This window comes from Syngnathoides biaculeatus, chromosome 6 (assembly GCF_019802595.1).
Source record: "Syngnathoides biaculeatus isolate LvHL_M chromosome 6, ASM1980259v1, whole genome shotgun sequence".
NCBI lineage: Eukaryota > Metazoa > Chordata > Actinopteri > Syngnathiformes > Syngnathidae > Syngnathoides > Syngnathoides biaculeatus.
Window position 1 is genome coordinate 24,921,442 of NC_084645.1, and position 22,461 is coordinate 24,943,902.

The 22,461-nt window shown below is 43.9% G+C and overlaps 1 long non-coding RNA gene and 1 pseudogene across 3 annotated transcripts in view; one reads left to right on the forward strand and one right to left on the reverse strand.

The window, feature by feature from the left end:
- LOC133502116 (uncharacterized) overlaps positions 1 to 22,461 on the forward strand; it is an 82,523-nt gene that overhangs the window by 17,034 nt on the left and 43,028 nt on the right. For all 3 annotated transcript variants that reach the window (XR_009795364.1, XR_009795363.1, XR_009795362.1), the window contains exon 2: positions 1,784 to 1,893. This is a non-coding gene — a long non-coding RNA (uncharacterized LOC133502116). The remainder of the gene's footprint in view (positions 1 to 1,783; positions 1,894 to 22,461) is intronic.
- LOC133502828 (5S ribosomal RNA) lies at positions 10,237 to 10,355 on the reverse strand (annotated as a pseudogene).

Sequence of the window (22,461 nt, forward strand, 5' to 3'; positions counted from 1 at the left end):
CTGCTACCTCCAGTTCTGCTTCCTGTTGTTTCTTCAATGCCGCCGTCTCTAATCCGTACATCATTGCCGGCCTCACCACTGTTTTGTAAACTTTGCCCTTCGTCCTAGCAGAGACTCTTCTGTCACATAACACACCAGACACCTTTCGCCAGCTGTTCCAACCTGCTTGGACCCGTTTCTTCACTTCCTTACCACACTCACCGTTGCTCTGGATTGTTGACCCGAAATACTTGATAATAAAAAGATAATAAAATAATTAAGATAATTCTTTGTTTAGAGTTATGAAATAATTTGGGTTTGAGACCTTGTAGGCTGAAATATGGACATTTTTAGGCGTACAGATGACAGCGCCTGACATGGCTGTTCTTTTTTTTGTAGTCTGTAAGGTAAACAGTTTTCTGTCATTTAAATAAATTAAAAATGTTCCTTCTGTTCTGTAAGACTGTAGAGACTTTGCACGCATGAGACTTCGTAGCTGTGTTTGATTGGTCAAATTGAGATAAATGTCATTAGTAGAGTTCCAGTGGATTGGTGAGTCACAAAATTTAGTCTGAGAAACAAAAAACTACCGTAATTTCTGGCCAAATAGCCGCGACATTTTTCACATGCTTTCAAACCTGCGGTTTATGCTGTGATGCGGCGCTAGTGTTAGTGCCGCGCTAGCGTTAAAGTCTTTCTGTGTACCGAGCCTTATAAACAGATGAGCTCTGTAGGCTGGGAAGTACGGTAACTGATTGCAAAAGATATAATAGATGAAAAAAATGGCTATGTTCACAATGCAGGCCGATTTTGATTTTATTTTTTTTTATGTTGCCGTTCATGTTCCAAACAAATGCAGCCTCTACTGTGAATGGAATGTCTCTGAAGTTCTGTGCTTGTGCACAAAACAGGATGCCACATAAGGCGCCGTGTCTTCATAAAATTAAACGTGGTCTTGATACATATGTGGCAATTTCAAAGATATTGTGCAACTGGACTTTTGAACAAAAAAACATATTTAGGAGTTTTGAAGCATCTTCACTTTGGTAATGGCTGTTTTTTTTTTTTTTTTTTACACCTTCATCCACTGCTGCTTTTGTCACATCTGTTTTGTCAAAAAATTTCTTTCGATGAGACAGGTCGGGTCTCGTGGGTCCAGACTGCGCTTGCATCCGATACATATCTGATTTATATCCACACATTAAATAAGCCTTTCCCTCGAAGTGCTGCAGGGACCAAAAAAAAAAAAAAAAAAAAAAGGTTCCATACACATTTTGCGCTGCTGGAACCAATGTTTTGCACAGACATTTATTGCAGGCGAACACATTGTTGGGCCACTGCTAAACCTTGCCAAAAAAACAACAGAGGAACATCTGCAAGTCATTTTTAAGACATTGTTAGATGCGTACTGTACATATAACATGATTTATGAGTGAGTTGAATGCTAGCTAGTTTTTTTCATGACCTTAAATGGTAATACCTAGCGTGCTAATGCTAATCGTGATTAACTGTGAGCATTTTGCTGTCACAAATTCTTTACTCCAGATGTATACCACGCACTCAGTACCAACGCATGAGGTTTAAGGGTCGAAGTTCATCCCACATAAATCACAACAAAATGTATGTCAGTAGCAGTAAGGCCAATTCAATTATCGACCAATCAATAGGAGAGTTGATTCTAGCCCTATATATCATTTGCTCCCAATTACTAAGAGGGAACTGAATCAACTGTGGCGGGATGGGAGTAAGGAAGTGTATCACAAGACCATCTGACACCCCCCCCCCCCCGTAATATATTTTTCAGATTACTCATGCCGAAAACTTTACTTGGGCGTAAGAAGTCCGGAAGACAAAAGAGCAAGTGTGACTTTGCGCCCTCCCATGCGTCACGCTACAGCAGCCTTGCCTTTCCAGGTCAGTCTTCTTCATATATGCGTGTATGTTTCATTTACATAACAAACAATTTTGACCGATGAGTTGTGTACATCCTCGAGAGCGTCGGTCGGCCCTGCAACACAAATCAAAACTCCAAAATATTTCACCTAAAAATGTTTAAAATACGTATGTAGTCATTATTTGTAGATTAATTCAATAATTTCCTGTGGCACCTCTGAGGGTCTCGGCGGTTTGGATTCACTGCCATGCCGGTCACATACTGTACGATGCTACATAAACAGTACAATGGTGCGGTCCACACAAGGACTTTACATACCAGGGCCCCCTTTAGCAAACACTCGCAATTGTCCGACTGTAGCATCAATTCATTCTCCGTTTATATGAAAGGTCACTGAATAGTCTTGACCTTCCGTTGGGGTTCACAAAAGACGCGGCACAGCTCATCGCATTGATGTCATCGGGGTCGGAGGCGAACTGGCGTTGCCGGACTGCCTTTGGCCTTCGGAAACAAACCCGACTCTGTCGGACTCTTGACCCGCTGTTCGTGTTACGGAACACAAGAGAAACACAGACGCTGCAGTCAGAAAAGACCCGTAGATCATTTTCTTCAAGTGAGGAGTGATGAATTGGAAACCAAGCAGACGACCACGACGTCATTTCGTGACGATGCGACCACGTTGCCTTTAAATTGATGCAAATAACAATGTCAGTGAGGTCAGTTCGGAATATGGACGTCGCATCGTTCCGCTGGAAAAATATTTTACATTTTTACTGACCACGATTGCATCAGCGATATTTGGCCTTGAGAGGGAACCCTCATTTAATCATTGATTCTTCAATTTTTCCCCTTTCTCTGCTGTCGTGAGTGTAGAACCCCGAAGAAATCACTCGATGTTACCGCTCTGAAATCACTCCACCGCCATCGCTTCTGTTAGATGCGCCGAGATGTCGCGACAGTGCCACCGTCGCCCGCCACCGCGCTCAAAACGGTCTAATAAATTGCAGTATATGTGACTTATTGCTGATAATACCAAAATAAGAGATGAGCCATTAGGACTCATGTATGCGGAGTGCAATGAATAAAATGGGGGGGGGGGGTCTGAACAAGTGAGAGCTGTGGAGAAATCTGATGGCGAGGCAGATAAACGCTAGAGATACAGGAGGAGGAGAGGGTGTGTCCTCTCGCCTTGCACAAAGTTTCCATTGTCCGCCGAGCCCAGCACACGTCAACAATGGCTTTGAGTGGCAGGAGGCTCCCAAATATCCTCGGGCTCCGCAACGGCGTCTTTGTTTCCGCGGCTCATATTGTGGCGGACAAAGGGCGCGCTGCGGCTGGCGGTGTGGGGGAGAGGCGACTTTCAAAGTCTAGTTTTACAAGTAACCGCTTCACACACACACGCACATTTCGGTCAACAGACGGTGGAAAAATGAGAGAAGTGACAGTGATTAGGCTGTCGGATGACGCACTGAAGACGCCGTTCAAGCAAAATTCCACAACATGCGATACGTCGGGGGTAATATGCGAGATCCCAATGAATCTTCATCTAATGTCAGGTTTTCGTACTGTTTTATGATTTTCACAATTTATTTTCTTGTTTGTAATTTTTGTAAACTTCAACTGTGAATGGCAGCTAACAGCTTGAAGCAAAACACGCGTTGACCCTCTGAGAACTTTTTTGCTATCTGGCAAACTGAACACTACCACGCTCAGGAAAAGGCAGACTGGTATTGTATATCATAACCTGGTATCGGGTATTGTAGGATCACGTCGTTTTTTGAACGGGTACAAGTCCAGACCGATACTGGTATTGATACTGCTGCTTGACTGTCTGTCTGTTTTGTAGTCGCGCGCCATTTTAGCTAAGCTTTAGCTAAGTCTGAGTCAACCACTCTTCATGTGTTTTGTGGACTTGTAGGAGTTCGATCGCTTCCCTCGAGGAGTCCTGTTGGGTGGGGTGCTTCTACCGAATCCCTTGATACCGACTGTTCTGTGTCAGAGTTTGGTCTGTATTGCCGGTAGTAATTCGGAATCCTTTCCGTTGAGGATTGATGGACTTCAAGTCATCTTTTTCCCGATGCTCTGCAAATTAGAGTCAAAGTCAAGGTACAGTTACCGACGCGTGCGTAGTAAACGTCGCTTTCGGTGCGCATTATGATGTCACAATTTTAAGCTTGAATGGTTTAAAGAGCGAAGCACAAAGAAGAAAGACCTCTTAGAGCGAGAGTTATGGGATCTTTGATGGGACAAATTGTAGCAGGCCATCTGTTTGTTCACGCGGCTTTTCACGGTGACGTGATCTGCGCCGCCAAACAGATGTGACGCGAGGCAACCTCGGCCGGCGCTCAGCAATCCATGACGCGGTCGCAAAGCCCGATGCCGATTCCACCTTCCTGCTCCCCTCCTCCCGATCCCGAGGACCCGAACCGGGACGAGTCCCGCCGTCAGATGTGGCCCAGCCAAGTGTGGCGGAGTCTGCCTGATTTTGACGCAGCGGGGGTCTCGGCGGAGGCCATTGTGCCGCGGGTCGCCGGCAGAAGCCGCCCGGCGGGAGTCTTTGAAGACGAGCCAGCGGGGTCCAAGTTTATGGGGATAGTTGGGATGTAGAGAGGAGAAAAGAAGGATGCAGGGGGAAGGGGGGGGGGTTGAGAGGGAGCCCCCGCAGCAGCAGTTTAATAAAGATATTTAATACCACAGAGGGGCCCTGCTTTGACTCTTTGAAGGGACATGAGCTCCAAGAAAGGAAGCCAGACAGCTGATTGTGGAGCCAAAGTCCAGAAGAGGGATGGGGGGGACAACAAGGATGGTACATGAGGCATATAAAAGAAGAGCAACTGGTACAAAATAATTAGCTTTTTTTCTTTTTTTAATTAAAAGCGGCTTCTGAAGAGACAATTTGTTAAGACTCGTGTTAGCCTAAACATCAGGTTTCTTTAGATCCCCCAGCAAACAACTTGAAACCTCGGCGAGTCCAGCTGGAACACGTTAAATTAAGGTCCAGCATAGAGGATAAAAACTGAACCGCTTACTTCTAATCCAGACCGACTCTACGACCACTTAGATTTGCATACTCACCGATACTGAGGAACGGTGCTCGAGAAGGTCGTTGCAACTGCGGTGAAAATGTTTAATTTTAATCAAATATTGACAAATGTTTTCATACCTTAAACATATTTAATCACAAAAAACTCCAACAACCATAAACCGTTCAAAAGTATGACAACACGCTCTTAAGTTTCATGACTAATTTCGGCACAATGCATTGGTGAGTCACGTCAGTTGACATCAGCTTGAATGCCGAAGTTGTGTGCAACTTACACAAATACCCAAAAATTCTGCTGACAAAGCAGCTCTGGTTCAGGCTGCCCTCGATGGCTGAAAGGGACTTATTGTCCTCTCTGGTACTCGTGGGCAGAATTTCAGGTCCATTGTGCCCCCCGAGACCACGAGCGCTCCTCCATATTCATCCAAGCCGGCTGGAATCTAATAAAACGTTAGGTTGGGGGAAATCAATTGTCGTCCGGCGTCACACGCCGACAATGCTTCGGCTATGCGAGCCGCGCAGTGACGGTGCCGCATAAGCCGACTATTGAGAGTGTAAATTTGAGGATGGGGTATCGGGAACGTGCGTGGGGGCAGCGGCGCCATCCTATCGCGCAAACAGTGCCGAACAAATGTGTTGCCAACACCCAATCAAAGGTTCGGGCTCTTGTTTCTCAGGTTTTTCACTAAAATTGCACGTTCAAACCTCCAATCCGCTCTTTTATAAAAGAACTGGAAAAAGAAGGATGTCCAATTAAACAACGAGAAATGCAATGTTATGAATCTTGAAGTAAGACTTTAACACAAATGGTGCAGCAATAAAGACAAAATAATACTTATAGGCGTATATTCTTTATCCTCTCCTAAAATATTGCTCCAATTCCATTGTAAGAAACTGGAATTGTATGAAACAAAATGTGTTGCAATGAATTGGTTATGATGCGCAAACGGTTTATTTTGTACCATTTTATAGAATTGTGTTATTGCCTTCACCTTCAATTTGTTGAACATACTAAAATAACCTATTCAAGCTTCATTTTTCTGAAACGCTGTCACAGCTTTTGGTTCGAGGCATGGTGGGAAATAGTGTAGGATTTTCCAAGATTCTGCAGTGTCCCGTTGGTCCTGTAGTCCACCAGAATAGCAGATCTTCACATCCATTCATCCATTAGCTAAGCCGCTTATCCTCACTCGGGTCGAGCCAATCCTCAAACAAATCCCAGCTATCTTCAGGCAGGAGACTGGGTACACCCTGAACCGGTTGCCAGCCAATCACAGGGCACATAGAAACAAAAAAAAACATTTGCACTCACAATCAGACTTCGGTAGGATTTTAGGGTCTCCAATAAATCCATGTTTTGGGGATGTGGGAGGAAACTGACGTGCATGGAGAAAACCCACGCAGCCATGATGAGAAGATACAAACTCCACAAAACCAGGGCTGGGATTCAAACCCTGGTCCTCAGAACTCTGAGGCGGCATGCCGCCATACCGCTTCGTATTCAGAACCAAAAGAACAGCAATCTATAGAGGAGTGACTTGAATATTTACGTTATATGTTCACAATTTGGAAAATAATCATCAATTTGTCATGTTTTGAGTTACAAGGGTGTTCATGGAACAATGCATCAATCTTCTAGTCTAAGAAGTCCAAGACCGTCTGTCAGTCAAGATATTAAATTATACTTGTGCATGTTTCCCTGCGCTGTTGTTCATGGATAATCTGAAGGCTCTTGTGCCAGAAGTCATTTTGGCCAATTAGATTAACAGATTTTAAATTGCCCTCTTTGGGGGTTAGACCTCCACCAAGGCAGAACAGTCCAAATTAGCATTAGCATCAAAATGGACCCTGTACATACCCCCAACTTCTGCATGCGAGTGTAAACATTTACTGTTATTCTGGCAGAAAGTAAGGAAAATGCTTGAAAACTTTGGTACCTTCAATGCATGCCACACCAAAAATCTAAGAGGCAAAGTTCCTTGGAGGTCCGCCAGGTCGTTGTACAAACCGCAGTGGTAACGTAACCTTGTTTGGTTGAGGTTCAGCAACAATTACGATGCCGTGGTGGGTAATTCCAGACTCGTCACTCCAGGAAGTTGAACGACTATATGACTCATAAAACCCGTCTATTTCCTTCTTCGTTTGTTCTCCTGTTTGCATGCTCGATCCTTTTGACTAATTTGAGCCAATGAAATTGTGATTTTGTTTTTGTTTTTGTTTCTCTGTACAAACCGCCCCGACAATTGTGAACTGCTCGACTGTCATGACCCATTTTGCCATTTTTAGACTTTTGTTCCACTCATCCAAGTGATGAAAGCAACTGTTACATATTGATTGAAACACGGCCACTTTAAATCAAATATTAGAATTTTAATAGTTTTAACTGATATTTTCTTACAAGGACACATAATTCAGTAAGATACTACGCAATCCCTGCAGTGTACCACCGGACCTGACTCTGACTGTACCGTAAATGTCCGAACATGTGCAAGTCATAAGTCAGTCTCGAAGTCTTAAACGTCAAGTTTCGAGCAAGTCCCAAATTACTCTGGCGTAAATCAAGCAACGCGAGTCCCTGCCAAATTTCGAGCAAGTCAACTCATTATTAATCATAAATCAAGTCATAGAATCTTGCTCAGTCGCATAATATGGTATATTCGCACATTAGCTTCTTTCCACTCAGCATCTCTTTCTGTGACAGTTAAAATCGATATAATTCTTTTCTAATGGTCCCAAACGAGTTTCTGTATGATCAATTACTTTGTCCTCTCAACTGAAAACATAACCAACGCGACGCTTTGCATGTTTGACCAGTTAGCGGTTAGCCAAGCTCTGTTGTCGTAGCCTTTGCGCGCCACATCGCAGTGTAATGATTGGTTAAGTTCACAAAAAGTATCACTTCTTTCAAAGACAAAAAATGTCACCGTATTCAGTTACTGCGATTTGACGGGCGGAATGCGCTTGCGCGCCGTCACGCTCACAAATCTGCACAGTCGAGCACGAAAAAGCACACGTGTAAAATTTGTTACGACTGAAAATACGTAGATATGGAAAGACGTCTTATTTTGTGTAGTCTTGACATTAATTTACATGTTCATTTCAGAAACGTCGGTAACAAAACAGGCCTGATCCTAAACAATCAGCATTCACCCGGAAACGGGAAATGCAAGTACATGTTCCGAGCTTCTTCACGTACTGCGAGCGCATTTACGTCGAAAGTCCTCAACATCGTGAGCCATGTCAAAGGAAATTCAGTTACACTGCGAATATATCTGGGATATAACACAGGTAATGTTTCATAATAAGTATGAGATTGTGATCGACTTTGACTTGATGTAAGTTCTGACGTTAGACTATAGACAATATTTAGTTTTGAAATTGAAGCTCAATCGACCTTTAAAAATGTCTGTCTTAGTGTGCTGTGCCAATAAATTATGATTACGGTATGAGGTAACAACTACATACTCGGGTATAACAACTCAGTAAGTTATTTTAAGGTTGTGAGATTCCATCCCTAATCACACCCGCAACTTTATATCTGCGCGCATGACTGACCACACCTGTGCATTTTTTCAAATATGAATGACTGCCGTATTTGAAATGTCACTTTTCAACTGGGAGTGCGCCATATTTGTCAAATCATGTACAGTCGCTCGAGTTAGTCCATTGTGAGCCACGTAAATACCAAGTTAAAGTCGGGTGGAGTCTTACTTGAGTTATAGCCAAGTCCTCAAATTGGGTAGGGTTAGGGTCAGGGTTTTGTGGACAACCCTGCTAATTGTGAATGATTAAAAAAAATCACCAAGTATTTAAAATCAAGCTTCAAAATCATGAAAAAAAAAATCAAGCCGTTCTTACCGCTCTTAAATACTGCTGGTGTTTCTGCTGAATGCGTTGAACTCACTTGTTCAAAGTCAATCAAATACAACTCTTGGGACCTGGAAAAATGCATGCTACTGTTTTAGCCACACCGCCCCAAAATGCGGATCGTAGAAATATTGAAAAATGGTTTAATGCTATAGTTTTACAAGCAGTTATCTTCAAACATGTGTTTACTTAACAGGATTTTAAGTCATGTCATGTGACTCGAGACCCCCGACCGCCGTGGAGTTCTGTTACCGTGGCCATTTTGCTTCACCTCTGTGTGAAAGATGCTATTTGTTGGCCTTGGCTGACGTCTGCGCTGTCCGTTGATGGATTTTGGATCGCGCCTTCGTATCAGATCTCATCGGAATGCGCGGTTGTATCCAGCCACGGATTGTATATTTTTTCATATTTTTTTTTTTCCCTGGAAATTCCTATACGATTCACGCTAACCTAGAATGGACGCGGTTCCGAATCAGCACTTCCCTGAAGGAGAAACCGCACTCTCCGGCGGGGGGGGGGGTACGGCAACCCGAACGGCCCCCGTGTCGATTGTGGTTGTGGGCTGTTGACTTGTCTCATTGTGACACTTAATGGAGCGAGAGATAAGAGTTGTGGCACTGTTTAACGCCGCAGTCGCCCTGGCTCCAGCACTTACGGCCGGCCGGGCGCTCAGTCTCTCTCTCTCTGGCTGTGTCTGGCTGCAGGCGGGGCGGTGTAGGGTTACTTCACCCGGAGAACAATGGGCCCACGGCCTGAGTCAGCACTATCTGGCCGCGGCGCCCTCCCCGCCACTCGCCGGCTCTTTCCCTCCAACAAACCCGGCCAGCCAATGGCGGCCCGGCGTTACGGAGGGGGAGAATGCACATGCACGCAAGAACTGACACACACAAAGTGCAAACAGGAAAAAGTCAAGTGGGGGTTGGGCGATACGTGCGGGGGGGGGGGGAATGCATTGCAGGCTCCTAGTTTCTGCGCCGAAGTGTGACATGCCCGAAATCTACCAGCAAATCTGTTCTCGGTTGGAATTTAGTTCTAATTCGAACATAGTGGACAATGTACGACCTACAATGTTGTATTGCAGATTCGTAGTGCACTCTAACGTGATTGAGTTATTGAAATACTCTAAAATTGTGCACATGAATGTAATATCGATGACTGAGACAATGGATACTAGCACACTTTTCCAAAACAGAGACTAAATGCTAATCTGATTTGGTTAGTTCTGAAAACAGCTCAACTCCAGTTATGAGAGGGTGTAAACACTTGTGCAACCCCATCATTTCAGTTATCTTTACTCCTCCCTCTCAAAGTTTCATTCAGACATTCTTCTTCTTTTCCTTTCGGCTTGTCCCGTTAGGGGTCACTACAGTTCGTCATCTCCGATGAACGCATATTTGTTTTACGCCGGATGCCCTTCCTGACGCAACCCCTCTGCATTTTAACCGGGGAGAGAAGCTTACAGCACCTGGTATTCCTCGGCGGTCTCCCGTCCAAGTACTAACCAGGGACAAACCCACTTAGCTTCCGAGATCTAACGAGATCTGCCGTTCTCAGGGTAGCGTGGCCGTAAGCCAGGTTATGTGTCACATTAATGGTGGAAGAGATTCGCTTGGTCTCATTGTTTTATGACACACCAACCTGGAATTTGAACAAGGGTGTGTAGACTTTTGTGTTCATTCTCTCATTGGCAGATTGGGAAGACGGTGTGTGTTTGTGGTGAAGTTCCTAAACACGTGTCTAGATTTTCATTGGAAACGGGATGACGATTTAGGGAGTTGACATGATTCCAAGGGGTGTGGAACTGAGATTGACCCCTCACCAGACCATTGAAATCCCACCTTCATGATTACCGTAATTTCCGGCCTACAAGACGCGACTTTTTTCACACGCTTTCAACCCTGCGGTGATGTAATTTGTGCATTTTTTTTTCTAATGGCCGCAAGGGGGCACTCGAGCGGAAAAGGTAAGAGTGAGATCCGTGGAATATATGTGCCGAGGAAGTGAGTTTTTACCGCTATGTTTTTTTTTTTTTTTTTTTTTTTTTTTTTTTTTTTTTAGCTGACCCTGTTCACGCTGCACTAGCGTTGGCGCTGTGCTTGTGTGTTACTGCCGCGTCTGTGATTTTTACCGATATGGTTTTTTTTGTAACCGGCCCTGTGAGTGGAATATATGTGCAGAGGAAGTGACTTTTACCGGTCTGGCTCTGTTAGCGCTGCACTAGGGTGTTACTGCCGTGTCGACCATTTTCAGCTGTCTTTGGATTTGGAAGATGGCGTCATCTTGAAGATGCACCAAATATTTTTCAGTGCTTTTACCGTAATCAGTGATTTTTACCGGTATGTTTTTTTTTTTTTTTTTTTTTTTTTAACCGGCCCTGTTAGCGCAGTGCTAGCTTTAGTTAACATGGCGGTACTAGCGTTAAACTCTCTGTGTACCATCTTTCTTTGTAAATATCTCATTTTTCAATGTGGGTTTCAATGTGGCCACTTGCGACTTTTATAGATCTGTGGCCTATGTATGTACCAAATGGTATTTCCTTTACGAATGTACCGGGTGAGGCTTATAACCAGGTGCGCTCTGTAGGCAGGGAATTACGGTAAAAGCGCTGAAAAATCTTTGGTGCATCTTCAGATGTGGCCGTATTCCAAATCCTCACAGAGGTGAAAATGGTCAAGAGATAAGAAAAACGAGCTTCCTTATGGTCGACGACACTATAGGATGTAGCATCAAAGTATTCTGCGCAGTGTCGGTGGTCAATGGCCGAAACAGATTTTTTTTGGGGAAACCAAAACGATGCCTTCACGTGCATTTTCAGGGTGCGGTTACAAGTTCCAAAGGTGTCTTCCCAAATCTTTGCGGGCCATCTGCTGCACTGTGTAAACTAAACCTCTTTTATTTATACAATAAACTACAGAAAAGATGGAGTCACACACAAAAAGAACGCTGTAAAAGAAGACTCTTGCTGTTTTTCTGTATTTATGTATCTTTACTTATACTCTTCGTGTAATGTAATAAATACCCTTGGGTCGGTGCCGGGCTCGTTACGTGCGATTGTGGCCGCACAAAAGGACCGAGGATACGTTTCGGTGTTGACGCCGTCTATCGTATTGCCTCCGGCCATCGCTTGACAACCTCCAGGAAGTTATCCCGGCGAGACCACGAGATTGCGGACCGACGCCCACTGGGGCTCGGGTGTCGGATGACGCCGCGCGCCGTTTCCGTGGCGACAGTTTGCATTCTGGACGCACCTTTACACGACGACCGCGTTTGGACGGTCAGAGTGCGAAACGGCAAACTTGAGGAGTGCAATACTTTATTATTATTATTATTATTATTGGTTTGGGTTGAATGTCAAAATTTAACTGACAAGCGAGCTTCAGTTATGCCGCTGTTTGAGTTAAAGATAAGAAATATGCACCCAATGCAATTTTGGCCGTTTATTGAAATACAATTAAAGTCACTGATGGTGTAGTGGTACACACGCGTGACATTGGTGCGGGCAGCGTGGGATCGATTCCCGCTCAGTGATGGTGTCGATATTTACCCTGTGACTGACTGGCGACTCGTTCATGGTGTAGTCTTCCTTTAGCCTGAAGCTAGCTGGGATAGGCTCCAGCTTTCCCGTGACCCTTGTGAGGATGAGCGGCTTGGGTAATGGCTGGATGGATGAAATACAATTTATAAGCCATTGAAACCGCAGAAAGTTTTACAAGAGTAGTTGTCTAATTTCTACTCAAGACGGATTAATTCATCATTCGTCATGTGAAAAGTAACTTTTTTTTTAAACCATTCAGGTGTTTCAAGTTCATTTCTACTTGAAATTAAGCAGAAAAAAATTGTTAGTAAAAAAAAGGACTACATTTTTTCCTCCATGGGCATTTTCCCCCTTCCCCAACCCTTGTGAGGATAAGCGGCTTGGATATTGTCTGGATGGATGAAATACAATTTGTAAGGCTGTGAAACTGCAGAAACTCAAAGTTTTACCAGAGTAGTTGTCTGTCTTCTCAAGAACAGATTAATTCATAATTCGTCACGTGAAAAGTAACTTTTTTGAAACCATTTTCAGTTGTTTCAAATTCATTTTTACTTGAAATAAGCAGAAAAGAATTGAGTAAAAAAGTTTAAATGGGGTATTTCCCCTTCTTCTGCAACCCTTGTGAGGATAAGCGGCTTGGATAATGACATGAAATTTCCCCCCTGATTTATTTCAAATAAAGATGATCTTGAAAGAAGTGAAAATTGTCCAAAAGTAATTGAAGTTTTTTTTGTAATTAGATTTTATTTCGAGTCTTTTATCAAAGAAAATAAACATTGAGTTTTGATTTTCATCTATATCCATCCATCCATTTTCTTTGCCGCTTATTCTCACAAGGGTCACAGGGCGAGCTGGAGCCTATCCCAGCTGTCAACGGGCAGGAGGCGGGGTACACCCTGAACTGGTCGCCAGCCAGTCGCGGGGCACATCGAGACAAACAGCCGCACTCACAATCACATCTAGGGGCAATTTAGAGTGCCCGGTTATTAATTTTGCATGTCTTAGGGATGTGGGAGGAAACCGGAGTACCCGGAGGAAACCCACTCGGGGATGGGGGATTGAACCCGGGACCTCAGAAGTGTGAGGCCCACGCTTTCCAGCTGCTCCACCGTGCCGCCTTCATCTAAATCACTTTATTTTACTTCTTTACATTGTCATAATAAACTAGCACATTGGTGGATTTATATATTAAACCTCAACTGCTTTTTAATTTTTTTTTTTTTCCTTGGCGGGGCCGAAAACGTTCAATTGCATTTCAATTCTTTTGAAAAGGGACAACTGATTCGGTTTTTGCATAAAGTCTGGCAGGCTCCGTACCCTTCCGCACGTTTCCTCCTGTCACCGAACTCGCAACCTCTTCTTTCCTGCCGTGGATCTCGAGCTGCTTTCTTGCACTTTTAAGATGAATGCCGATAGATAGTACCAGCTAGCCTTCCAGGGGTCTGAAAAACATGGTCTAAAAGGATCATAATTTCAACATCACACCAGTCATATAAATTTAAAAAATATATCCTCCTTACAGTAGTACCAAGAAGAACATATTTGTGCTATGAAATCTTGTATTTTCACCCATGGCGTGGATTAGGGTTGAGATTTAGAATCCTCAACGGTTGTCCTCCCCCCCCCAAAAAAAAAAAAAAAAAAATTCCTGGGCAAGTACGACTAAGAGGCTCCCAAAAATATCATTTGGAAGGCTTCCAATTTTCATATTCTCTATAAATATTAAACACCAAAGATGGTACGTATAAATCGCAGGTTTTCACGATATCGCGGGAATTTCCGAAGAAGATAAACGACGTAGAGTTGATTTGATTCCAAGCTTTTGAAGTTCCACAAAAAACAAACCAAAAAATAATAATAATATAGTTCAAGCAATGGTAGGATATTTGGAGTGTGGGGGGGGGGGGCACAGAATTTGCATAATTTATTTTTAGGGACATTTTATAATAGTTTGACCAGTTTTGTTTTTTTGAAGAATTGCAAGTCGTATTTCCTTCTCGTGCGTGTGCGTGGGTGAGTGTGTGTGTGTGTGTGTGTGTGTGTGTATGTATGTATGTTGTGTGTGTGTGTGTGTGTGTGTGGTGTGTGTGTGTGTGTGTCTTTCTGTCTCCAACCCTCATTATTAGTTGATGGTTAGCTCACCGTGGAGCCAGTTGGATTCCAGGACTGGTCTATCCTTATTATTTGTAACTTTAAATCATTTCTCTCTCTCTCTCTCTCTCTCTCTCTCTCTCTCTCTCTCTCTGTCTCTCTCACACACAAAATCTGTCTACAGCCTCCTAAATGAGCACCATAAAGCGAAAAGGAGGCTGGCTCCAGAAACCCCCCCCCCTTCCCCCCCACCAGCTCCCCCGAGGTCTGCTGTGGCGCTGTTGGCTCCCCCCAACCAAGAATGCTCTGTTCAAATGTTGGACTTTTATGGTCGGCGATACGGGGGTGTGGGGGGGTGGGGGGCAAAGTTCAAAGGGCAGGTTCGACACACCGATCGTGTCGATCGGTAGGAAGCGGCCGCTTGTTTACTCCGAGCTGGACAAGATTCCTTCTCCGAAAAGCATCCTCCATTGTGCGGTGGAGCTCACAATAAATTACAACACACACCGCTCCACTCGTAAGAGGAAACCAACCTGGTTGTGGTTTCGAGGAAAAATTGCGGTTTCTCATTTGATGAATCTGGTTTTTGGGTGACAACGGGAGGTGCGACGCAAAACTTTCACCGCAGGCCACGTAGAAATTGATTGCTCACTTCCAGGAAACCGAATTGCTGAAATGACGCTCACGAGATCGCAGTGCTGAAAAAAAAAAAAAAGATTTGACACATTATCACAAGTATTGCGAAAAGTTTTCAAAAATAAAACTTGTTTGTACTGTGAATAAAAAATTAAGAGATGGAGACTCGTCCCCCGATATAGGGAACTCAAAGACCTTCAGGGATTTGTTTATAAATACAATATGCATGTTTAAAAATGTGCAAAGCTCCAGAATAGTGTAGTTCTGAACTGCGGAGATACAGCATCAGAAGTTTTTTAATTTTCATAATTTTCTTTCAATTTTGCTGTTTTTTTTAGGCATAGCTGAAAGTTTAGGATCACAACAGGAGTGACCCCTCCTCCACTTTTTAAGAATATAACCCCCTTCATTAACATTAGCAGTTATCCAGTGCAATTGAGACATTTTTGGTTATGCCAGCATCCTGAAAATACATATTCACGGTCTCATGAGAGTGCCTTGTTGTCACCTGAGACTGTGCGCATGTCACACAGCGAGACGGAAGAGAGAAAATGGGGGAGAGAGGTGGGAAAAAAAAGCGCAATTTTGACGGTTAGCGTGCGAACTGTGATTTCGGGCTAGCGCGCTCGCTTTAGAGCAGGGGTGTCAAACTCCTTTTTGTCGCGGGCCACATTTTACTGACGTTATGACTGTGAAACTATAAAAATCTTTATCATCAAATTTACATACGAAATTTATGAACTCGTTTTGGAATCAGAAATTGAGTGTAATGGGTTTTTAAAGTATTGTTGTTTGGTCACACAAAAATGCTTGTAATATCTCAACGTTATGATACGTTACATTTATGATTTGACAATTTTAAATTTTGCTACAGATTTGAACAAAAATCCTGAAAGTTGATACATGTGATTTGCCTTCGCGGGCCGCATAAAATCATGCGGCGGGCCGGACCTGGCCCCCAGGCCTTGACTTTGACACCTGTGCCTTAGAGCACCTCATTGTCTGCCATGAGTGTCTCCAGGTCATGGAGAGAAAGTGTTGGGGAGTGGACGGGCAAGGGCTTCGGCCTTTAGAGCGCCTCGTTGTTGTGACGTGAAAAAGCCCCGCGGCGACCTGCTGGGCTGGACAGTATTCCACGCGTTTGCAATCCATGTTCTATGTGCGTATGTATCTACGTCTGTGCGTTGTGGACCGATGCCCGTTTGATGTTGACTGAGACGTAGGAACACAACATGATTCACTTTAGCTTTTCAAGGCCGCGTCATTCTTCAGACGTTTGCTTAGCGCCGTGTCAACATTTTCCTTCGTGTGTGCGTGTGTTTGTGATGTTGTGTGTGTGTGTTAAATCACCCCCCCCCCCCACCCCGTCTTTTTCCTTACACCCCCGCTGCATTATGCCCAGCTGTGTGGATACAATGCAAGAAGCCGTAATTGAGAGCAGGAAGTAAAGAGAGAGAAGTAAAGCGTGACTCTGGACGCTTATCTGTGCATGTTCGCGATCCATAAATTTGCCTGGACGGTTCCGGTTGAGTTGACAAGCAGTTTTGAAGTTGACGCACTCTTTGTACGATCTGCATGTGTGAGAACGTACGTAAATAAGATCTTTCTGGGTGAGAATTGTGATTAGCCTCTCTAGCTTTGGCTACTCCAAGGGCTACCGTTAAACTCTTTCTGTGTACCGAGGCTTATAACCAGGTGCGCTAACGCTAGCGCCGCACTAACTCTATTGGCGTGCTAAAGCTAGCGCCGCATCACCGCATAAACTGCAAAGTTGAAAGCGTGTGAAAAAAGTCGCGGCTTGCAGGCCGGAAATTACGGTACATCTAATAAAACACGAACAACAACAAATTTATTCATATCGCAACACACAGCTAACGACCAACAATACTTATCATAGTAAGGCATTCAGTCATACAATGATGTCTTAACAAATGCGAGTCCGCTCGCACGGAGCTTGTGCATGTGACGTCACCGTTTTGACGGCGCCATATTGCTGGTCAAACAGAGCTGCTCGACATTGAATCGGAGGAGAATATTAACAATACTCGCTGTTCCTGTTGGTTGTCACGGCAGACGAGACAGAAATTCAAAGAGCTCATTCTATAAAATAGCAGCTGAAAAGATCAGAAAATATCGACTGATTTCGGCAATAAACATGATGGATGGCGCCCAACCTCAATACACACACCCACGCGCCTGTGTAACGATTGCTTCATTTCAGATAGGAATTATTCTTCTCAATCGCAAATTACCAAGAAGTATTTATAATGCCAATTTGGCTCATTTGAGAACAATCCGTGTTTAAAAAAAAAAAAAAAAAAACTGTCGCAGAGGTTTACGGAGGTTAAGTGTGGCCGCAATCGCTTCCGTGTACGTTCCATGGAGACGACTCTGTCCTCCTTTATTTATTTATCTTTTTATTTTTTTATTAATGAATGCGAGTTTGTGTAAAACCAGCAGTTCTTTGGTATTTGTATTGAATACTAGCTGAATAGAACGATCCAGATCCAGCAATTAAGTATTTGTATGCGTCCAGACTTTTCTACGCTTTCAAACTCTTCCGTGTAAATCTCGACGACTTACTCACCAGATACATGTGTGTGTCCGCTTGTCCAAGACAAGCGGATTTCAACATTCCAATTTCTTATCAGCGAAAACATAGACTTCAGCATTAAATACGGGTCCTCTTTGTTGAGTTTATCTAATTTTTCCTCATTTTCCTTCATTTATTTTCACCTTCTAAATGTCTAACGGTATCGGAAAAGTCTCTGGGCGTCGTGCTATAAGGCATATTTTCTTGTCGTCTCCAACCGACCTAGCATTGAGCTATGCTTTGTTAGACCTTCAATATGGCGACGTAAACAAAAGTCACGTGATTTCATGACGTAGGTGCACGGGCTCTATACAAGTCCATCCTCAAATATAATGAAAAGAAGATCAAAAGTCATGCGGCCTACTGAAAGTGCAGGAACAGCGAGTGCGGGTGGTGGTATGCATGGTGAGCAGAAAGTGACGATAAGGTTGGGTCTTGCCAATGAGTATTTTATAGGCAACCCTGGACCAGTATATTGGTCTGAGGGAGTAACGAGAGGGGCAGGTAACCCGGGTAGTACATTTCGCAGTGGTGAGTGTAAAATGCAGCAATGGTGAAAAAGCGGATGCCAGCGTAATATGTTGTCGAAAGTTTTGAAACTGAGCTATATAGTGAGTCTCTTTCATCTGGGATTGGGAAGAAAGTCATCTTCATGAGAAGAAATTTACAAAATGTTAGAGATGATTTTTGTTTTCCTGTAACGAGCCCTTGATTTGCTTTTAATATTCAAGAAAAGTGTTATGTGGTCAACACAAAGCTGTTGCTTTAAGGGGCAAGTCCTGTTATACAATGTGTATGAATACGCTGTGATTGTGTGTTGTATCTTACACACTTGCACAGAACTGCGCAGTTACCAAGTTAGTCAAAGTCCTTTAGAACGGATCCTGCAGTGTGTGTGCTTGCGACGGTCCGGGTCCGCTGTAAATGTGGGTCAGTTTGCACAGGTGTGTGTAGCGAGTGACTCAGGATGCGTTTGAGGTCTTCTGGCCCAGTCGTTGATTCGAAGCACCCAACTTGACCAACTCGCCCGTCTCAACCCACCTTTTGAACTCATCACTACACCGGGACGCATGTGAAATAAATTTACACACCTCAAACACTTCCATCATCTCAATGTGTAGGTTGACGTGTTTTATTTAAAGAGAAGCCGCAAATCTTGGAGTTTTTCTTGAACTAAATCCAAGTTTCCGGTTTTGGCAGTGTCGCTGTTTTTTTTTTTTTTTTTTTTTTTTTACTCGTACTTTTTATGTGCATTGCTGAAACTAAGTAATAATAAACACTGTGGCTTCAAGTAAGCTGAGCGGGGATAATCTGTTGAAAGGATTTGGGCACGACACTGATAGGGATTTCACATTATCACAATTTCGTGTGTATAAAATATTGTAAAATGAAAAGATCAACCAAAAGCGTGTGCCTGTGTGTGTGTGTGTGTGTGTGTGTGTGTGTGTGTCTGTGTGTCTGTGTGTATAGGTGTATCCACGCACTGACTAGTTAGCACATCTAGCTCACTGTTCTAAGGTCCAGGGTTCAAATCCGGTGTTCCCGGTGCTGGAAAGTGTCTTTGTGAGTAATGCGCATGCGCGTATATTGTGTAAACCTCCGGACATTTTTAAACATTCCCAGCCCAGCTTCAACATGTGCCATTCGACAACTTGTCGCCGAGTGTTCATGTTCGCTATCGACTTCTCAGAAAGATGAACACGGAGAACGTGCATATATGTGGATATCTTTTTTTTTTTTTTTATCAACTTTTGTTTTAAGGTTAGATTATAACATATGTTAGCTCGAAGAAGGGGAACTATGAGACCGGGAGATTTCCCAGTAAGCGTCTGCTATGTACCCAGAGTTCCCCTGTTAGTAACTCATCACAAGGAGACTTTTCAGCACGGGGGAACGTTCAGACCGTCACACCGACCTCACCTGTGTGTAGCTTGCATGTTCTCCCTGTATCTGCGTGGGTTTTCTCCGCGAACTCCGGTTTCCTCCCAGCAATTGGACACTCTAAATTGCCCCTAGGTGGGATTGTGAGTGTGACTGTTGTTTGTCTCCATGTGCCCTGCGATTGGCTGTCAACCAGTTTAGTGCGGACCCCGCCTCCTGTCCGATGCCCACTGGGATAGGCTCAAGCACTCTCGCCTCCCTCGTGAGGATAAGCGGCAAAGAAAATGGATGGATGGAAATTGCCCCTCAGTGTGATTGTGAGTGCGACTGTTATTTGTCTCCATGTGCCCTGCGATTGGCTGGCAACCAGTTCAGCGTGGACCCCGCCTCCTGCCCGATGCCCGCTGGGATAGGTTGAAGCACTCTCGCCACCCTCGTGAGGATAAGCGGCTAAGAAAATGGATGGATGGATGGAAATTGCCCCTCAGTGTGATTGTGAGTGCGACTGTTGTTTGCCTCCATGTGCCCTGCGATTGGCTGGCAACCAGTTCAGGGTGGACCCCGCCTCCTGCCCGAGGCCCGCTGGGATAGGTTGAAGCACTCCCGCCACCCTCGTGAGGATAAGCGGCAAAGAAAATGGACGAATGGATGGAAAAGATCAACCAAAAGCGTGTGCCTGTGTGTGTATGTGTATACACACAGCGACTAAACTAGTTAGCACATCTACCTCACTGTTCTTAGGACCCGGGTTCAAATCCGGCCTCACCTGTGTGTACCTCTGTGGGTCCCCCTCCACAGGTACTCAGGTGGATTCTAAAAAAAAAAAAATTCCTGACCTTCGTGATTGCTGTCCTCCATATGTACAAATTTGGGATCGACTGTCACGGCTCTGATGCGCTAATTTGGCAAGATCAAGAGGCTCAAGGGAAGGTCGGCGTGAAGTGGCAACATCGTTAATCTCGTTACTCTTAAATCTGCTATTTTTCCAGCCATTTGTCACGTTGTGCATTACGGCAGCAGCGCTTGCAGCCCCAGACAGGATTGTTATCTTTTGTAGCATAAATGGGAGGACTGGAGTGGATAGATAACGCGCAGCACAATGCTGGACTGCAGGCCACACACACACTCACTGAAATAACCACCTGAAACAAAAAGCCACCACAACCGAAACGTGGGTGGTCTCCCCAAGTTGACAAGGGGTTAATGACAGGCCTGTTCGGAGACATCGACTGCTAAACCAGAGACACGCACGCATGCGCTCGCACATAAAGACGCACACAAAAAGCCCCGCGAACACGCAGTCATGCGCTCGCTTGGCGTCTGCTGCACAACGCTGATGAGATTACGTCTGTTTTCAGTGTCTTTAAGGGTCGGGGGGGGGGGGGGGGGGCGTTTGTGTGTCACGTTCTGGGGAGTTTTGTCTGCTTACTGAGCATAAATCTGCCCCCCCTCCAAAAAAAAAAAACGAAAAAAAAAAACTCAAAAGTCATCAAAAGTGTTACGTTGGTTACCTTCAAGGTGTATTGCAATCATTCTATTATACCGTGTAAAATACAATACACACGTTTTAAGATACCGTAATTTCCGGCCTGCAGAGTGCACCGGATTATAAACCTCACCCAGTACAAGGAAATTCCATTTGGTACATACATTAGCCGCACCTGTGTAAAAGCCGCAAGTGCCCACATTGAAACACGAGATATTTAGAAAGAAAGACATTACATAGAGTTTTCAAATTTTTAATACCTTATCTTGACTTAACATAGCAACACAACACGGTAGCACGAACAGGGCTCGTTAAAAAAAAAAAAAAAAACAGCCACGGCAACATGGTAGCGCAGCACTAACAGAGCTGGTTTAAAAAAAAAAAAAAAACATACCTAAATCACTGAGACATGGCAGTAACATAGCAGAAACATGCTAGCGGGGTGCTACTGAGGCTGGTTAAAAAACAAAGATACTGGTTAAAATCAGTGAGACGCAACAGTAACACAGCAAACACGCTAGCACAGCGCTAATGCTAGCACAGGGCTAACAGTGCTGGTTAAAAAAAATAAACACACCAGTAAAATGTCACTTCCTCGGCACATATATTCCACCGGTCTCACTTACCTTTTCTGGTCGAGTACCCCCTTGCGGGCATTACCAAAAAAATGCAGAAATTACCCGCATCACCACATAAACCGCAGGGTTGAAAGCGGGTGACAAAAGTTGCGGTAATTGCTGAAAATATGTGTGTTTGTGGGGGGGGGGGAATTCAGTACTGAATTTTAATTTTGAAGCATTTCAAATTTTCCACTAAAGATGCGGTACTGCGATCCATCCCGATTTAAAAAAAAAAAAAAAAAAAAAAAAAAAAAAAGTAACCATTTTTTTGTTGTTGTTGGGGGGGGCAGCATGAAGTTTATGCTTGTATTTTTCCATCAATATTCATTCATTATTGACAGAGCGATCTCGCATCGTTACATAATCCAGATCGGCAGCAACACTTTATGGCTTTTTTTTTTTGACCACCCGCTCCAAAATGTAGTTGGTGTTTCTTTGCCATGATTATTTTAACAACCTAAAAAAAAAAGATATAATATTCATAAAAGGCCGCAATAATTTAAGGCCCCTCAAAGTGGAATTATTGTCCAGACGTGGACTATAAAAGACGCCGCATGGTCATTAACTCCAAATTTCAGACCCCTCCATGATTTCTAAGTGGGAGAACCTGCAATATACTGTAGCAGGGTGTTCAAATACTTATTTTCTTCACTGTAAAATTGAGATTTTTCTTTCAAATATTGTTGACTAATATATTAGAACCTCACCGTGGTCGCAGCTCACAAAGCTAGTTGGATTATTATTGCACAGGTGTGCCTGAGGCCGTCCACAATAAAAGGCCAGCGTACAATGTGCATTGTTACATTATTTTAGAATAAGGCGTGATTCTTTTTTTG